Consider the following 5,813-nt stretch of genomic DNA (forward strand, 5'->3'; position numbering starts at 1 on the left):
GAGTCCCATCTAGACGGATGGCATGGACTGTGTGTATTCTGGAGACGCAGAGCTTTGAAATGGGTACAGCGGCTGGTTGGGACTTCTGAGTTGTTTCTCAAAGTTGTTGCTGGGGAGGAGCAAGTGTGTTCTTTGTGTGAGAATGAGAGTCAGATGGAAGAGCTGACTGTGGCCAAGACTTCGATGTGTTCACCATCACTTGTTTTCCTTCATACTGGGTACACAGCTAGACTACATTTCTCAGCTTCCCTTGAATCTAGATGTGGCTAAGTGACAGAGATCTGACCAATGCGGACGTAGGAAAAACTGATGTATATGACTTCCAGGCACGGCTCATACAATCCTCCCAGGGGGTCATCTTTTCTCTTTCTGGAATGCAGGAATGGGTATGTCTCCTAGGAAAAACTTGGGATTCACGTGTTGAAGATGGCAGAGCCACAAAATGAACAGGGTCTGGGTCTCTGGATCACACTTGAAAAAAATGTATCCCATCAGGAACAACCTTACTGGACTGTGATGAGTAAGAAATAACTTTTTTTGTGACAGCCACTAATTTTACTTTTTCCTTTACCGGGGACTAGATTTACCTCTACTGGCATACTACTATAAAGATAATATATGCTTGAATATAGATGATTTGGTGAAGTCAGAAAGTAAAAGGAAATAAAAACTCTGTTTTTCCACTCCCCAGAGTTAACCACTTTTAATACTTTAGTGTGTGTTCTTACTGACATTTTTTTCTATGCATTTATTTTTGCATAAAACATTCATACGTCTTAGGTGGAAATATTATGAAGAGAGTTTTGGTGATAGAAAGTATTTCCCAATCTGGATCTCTAATTGCTCAGGTTATGCAACATATGTTTTAAAAGTGTCAACTCCAGGGCTTCCCTGGTGGTGCAGTGGTTGGGAGTCCGCCTGCCAATGCAGGGGACACGGGTCCGTGCCCCGGCCCGGGAAGATCCCACATGCCGCGGAGCGGCTGGGCCCGTGAGTCATGGCCGCTGAGCCTGCGCGTCCGGAGCCTGTGCTCCGCAACGGGAGAGGCCACAACAGTGAGAGGCCCGCGTACAGGAAAAAAAAAAAAAAAAAAAAAAAAAAAGGAAACTCCATAGTTGATTAAAATCACTAGCAATAAAAATGAACTTGAAGAGATTTTTCTTATCTTACTGATGTTCATACATGCTACGAAGCAAAGAATTGTCTGTTATTTTCACCATTTCACGCTCAGCGAGTAACACAGTGACAGGCAAAAAGAGGCACTAAATAACTATCTGTTGAGTAAACTGACATATGAATGAATGGATGAATGAATGAATGAGCACAATTCTGCTTTAGTACAACGGGAAAAAAGTTGTTCATTCATCATCCTGGCAGTGTCTAAACTATGTAAATAACCATTTTAGATGAGTTGTACCAGTTGTTTTAAACATACATCAAAGATGCTAAGATATGCCCTTTGAAGGGTGGAAGGAAGAATATGGCTAATGAAAATATTTCTTCTTCCTTACCACACCATCCTCGGGCTGACCGTGGTGGACGTCTTGAGCGCAGTCTATCTGCAGCCTGTGCGCCCCGCACCGCCTCCTGTGGAAGCTTGAGCCGGCTGTGTAGCTTTCTCCCTTTGTCTCATAACCATGTCCACCAATGAGAATGCTAATTCACTAGCTGCCCGCCTTAACAGATTCAAGAACAAGGGGAAAGACAGTCCAGAAATGAGGTGGCGCCGAATAGAAGTTAATGTGGAGCTCAGGAAAGCTAAGAAGGGTGACCGGATGCTGAAAAGGAGAAATGTCAGCTCTTTTCCAGATGCTGCTGCTTCTCCACTGCAGGAAAACCGCAACAACCAGGGCACTGTAAATTGGTCTGTTGATGACATTGTCAAAGGCACAAATAGCAACAATTTGGAAAGCCAGCTCCAAGCTAAAAAAGCTGCTAGGAAACTGCTTTCCAGGGAGAAACAGCCCCCTATAGACAGCATAATCCGGGCTGGTTTGATTCCAAAATCTGCATCCTTCTTGGGCAGAACTGATTGTAGTCCCATTCAGTTTGAATCTGCTTGGGCCCTCACTTACATTGCTTCCGGGACATCAGAACAGACCAAGGCTGTGGTAGATGGAGGTGCTATCCCAGCATTCATTTCTCTGTTGGCATCTCCCCACACTCACATCAGTGAACAAGCTGTATGGGCTCTAGGAAACATTGCAGGTGATGGCTCAGTTTTCCGAGACTTGGTTATCAAGTATGGTGCAGTTGACCCGCTGTTGGCACTTTTGGCGGCTCCTGATTTGTCATCTTTAGCATGTGGTTACTTACATAGTCTTACCTGGACACTTTCAAATCTTTGTCGCAACAAGAATCCTGCACCCCCCCTTAGATGCTGTTGAGCAAATTCTTCCTACTTTAGTTTGTCTCCTGCATCACAATGATCCAGAAGTTTTAGCTGATACCTGCTGGGCTATTTCCTACCTTAGCGATGGTCCAAATGAACAGATTGAAATGGTTGTGAAAACGGGGGTTGTACCTCAACCGGTGAAGCTTTTATGAGCTACTGAATTGCCAATTGTGACTCCCGCGCTAAGAGCCATAGGAAATATTGTCACTGGGACGGATGAACAGACTCAGGTTGTGACAGATGCAGGAGTACTTGCCATCTTTCCCAGCCTGCGAACAAACTCCAAAACTAACATTCAGAAAGAAGCTACGTGGACAATGTCAAACATCACGGCTGGCCGCCAGGACCAGATACAGCAAGTTGTAAATCATGGATTAGTCCCGTTCCTCGTTGGCATTCTCTCTAAGGCTGACTTTAAGACACAAAAGGAAGCTGTATGGGCTGTGACCAACTACACGAGTGGCAGAACAGTTGAGCAGATCGTATACCTTGTTCATTGTGGCATAATAGAACCGTTGATGAACCTCCTAACTGTGAAAGACACTAAAATTATTCTGGTTATTCTGGATGCCATCTCAAATATCTTTCAGGCTGCTGAGAAACTAGGGGAGACTGAGGAACTTAGTATAATGATTGAAGAATGTGGAGGTTTGGACAAAATTGAAGCTCTATAAAACCATGAAAATGAGTCTGTGTACAAAGCTTCATTAAACTTGATTGAGAAGTGTTTCTCTGTGGAGGAAGAGGCAGATCAAAATGTTGTGCCAGAAACTACCTCTGAAGGGTATACATTCCAAGCTCAGGATGGCACTGCTGGGACCTTCAACTTTTAGATTGTACATCTGAGGCATAAAGTTGTTTGTTGTGTACTATGTCTGGTAGAAGTTTGTCTCACTGTTTCCCTACTAAGGACTCTTTACACGTGGTTTGTTATTGTAGCACTGTTTACAAAGAAACTATACTTGAACAGTTCCAAACTGTACGTACTGTATGAAGCTTCTCCTCTCAATGGGTTTCTTATTTCTATGTGGAATTTCATATCTTGCAGTGTCCTGTAAATAAAGATTAAATTCCAAAAAAAAAAAAAAAAAAATTCTTCTTCCGTAAGAAAAGAGCGGAAGTAGAAATAAAGAACAGCAGAATACAGGCCACATCCTTGCCCCAGGCTGTAGTATCCACCTGACACTCTATCAATATAATTTAAATGGATCTTGAGTTTATAGGCTAAACAGAAAGGTATGACCTTCAAGTCTTTTTATAACTTGAATTCTCCATTCTAGAATTCCTAATATGACTTCATTTCTCCACTAAGCAGCATGCATACTAAAGTAATTTTTTTTTAAAGGAAGGCCCTTTTAAAATCTGAGGACTTTTTCTCTTTAAAGACAGACTATTTGGGAAAAATTCTTAGGTCACAACTTTCCAAAACCGTAGATACTGCTCCCGTGAATTACTGCATATAACATTTCAGAGAAATTTTAGGTCAACCTGGTATCTTTCTCCTTTGATGATTCTTTTTGTTAATTTTCCTTATACTTAAAGGGTTTTTCTTCCCTTTATGGTTAAAATTCAAAATTTTTGCCAGAGTTTGTCTAAGTGTGTTTTTGCCAGTTTTCATCAAATGTGATATGGTGACTCTTTCAGTTTGTTCATTTGTCTTTTTCAATTCAGGTAGGTTCTTTAATTATCTTAATCACAGACTGCTTGTGTGTGGCTGCCTCACTCCAGGGGCCTCCTAAAACCAGAGACTATGTCTTAGCCATATGTGTATCTTCAGCCTTTGGCACAGCAGTGATGGGTGATTGAAGTAATGAAGATTAGAGTTACCTGGGGAAATCTCTAGTAAAGGAAGTATCCATGCATTGATAGAATGACATTTTACTGCGTTTGACTTCCACATGATTTCACGGATCTACAGGGGCCACAATGATTGTGAAACTTTGGTCAGGTGATTTGCTTTAGGTGATGGGATATTAGTAACTGTGATGCCAGCAAAAACCTGAAGAGCACTTGTACATTGATGCTTTTGCTCTCTTCAGATGCCTAGGGAACCCTGAGACTGCCCTGTGAAGATGGTAAGCTAGAAGCCCACTAGAAGATGCAGTGCCACATACAGCAATGATAAGCTAACTCAACTTAGGTGCCACCCCTCCCACTCTAGACCACCTGGTTTACCTACAGCCAGACATCTGAGTGAGATCATTTTTGACCATCCAGCTTCAAACAAACTCAACCAGGCCAGAAACACTTCTCACTGACCCACAAAACTGCAAGAGAAATCCGAATATTTGTTGTTTCGGGCCACTGACTTCCAGGGTAATTTGTTATGCAGCAAAAGCTAATTGATACAGGAAACCACTGAATTATTCTAATTAGAAGGATGACATTAACTGATTTATATCTTAAAAGGATAACTCTGGATAGTATATTCTTGGGAAGTGGGTCCAAGAATGGAAACAGCAGTTAGGAAGCTATTGCAATAATCCAGTTGAGTGATTTAGTGGGTCTGTTCCAGGGTGACGGCAGATCTCTCTCAGGGGAGAGAACTGAATACACTTAAAACATAGTTTTGAGGAAGAATTGGTTTTGAGGAATTGTTTTGTTCAGAGAGAAAAATGTTAAAAAACACCCTGCAATAAGAACTAGACTCATACTTCTCAAGAGGTGTACATGATTCTAGAAGACAATGCCTACCAATTTTAAATGAAAACAATTCTGAACCTAGAATTTTGTACTTAACCAAACTATCAATCAAATGCGAAGACAAAATCCAAGCATTTTCTGACACGCAGAGACTCAGAATGTTTGCCTTTCAGGCATACTTTCTGAGGAATTCATTGAGAAATTAGAAGTTTTTACACCAAAACATGAAGATGTAAGCCTAAACTAATCCGAAGTCTGCTCCAGATACTGTTTGTTGGCTCTCAGCTACACACTGATTTTCTGTACTCTCCTGTGTATTTCTGGGCCTGAGAGCCTGAAAACTACCTTTTTGAGACTCCATTGTTAGCTGGCTTCTAATTTATTTTATCCTGTGGGAGAATTTTGAATGCAATTAGAAGATAGGAGGAAGGTAGAAGACCTTGTGATTCTGGCAGTGGCTTCAGTAGCTTTAACACAACTGTACCAGCCATGTTGGTAGAACTTCCAACAGCATCTGCAGAGCATATGTTCCTAGAGCATCAGGTATTGGAGGCTATGGGCTTCTTCTCAGTGGTAGAGGGAAGTGTGGGCTCGGGTGTTTCTGCAAGGGCGGTGGTGTTTACTGCAGTTACTGTCTCTGGGTAATACCACCTTCTTCCTCTTACTCCTTCTGACCTTCCAATACTTTAGTAATGAATTACCTCAAGAGGAAATTCATTCCTCCCTGATTTAATTAACCAGAGTGGTTTCTGGATTTTTTGGCCTGGGAACTGAA

The 5,813-nt window shown here is 41.9% G+C and overlaps 1 pseudogene; it reads left to right on the top strand.

The window, feature by feature from the left end:
• The first annotated feature begins 1,616 nt into the window (after nt 1-1,616).
• Nucleotides 1,617-3,228, top strand: LOC103080896 (importin subunit alpha-1 pseudogene; annotated as a pseudogene).
• Nucleotides 3,229-5,813: the final 2,585 nt, after the last annotated feature.

The sequence above is a fragment of the Lipotes vexillifer genome, unplaced genomic scaffold (genome assembly GCF_000442215.2).
Source record: "Lipotes vexillifer unplaced genomic scaffold, Lipotes_vexillifer_v1.1 scaffold948, whole genome shotgun sequence".
Lineage (NCBI taxonomy): Eukaryota > Metazoa > Chordata > Mammalia > Artiodactyla > Lipotidae > Lipotes > Lipotes vexillifer.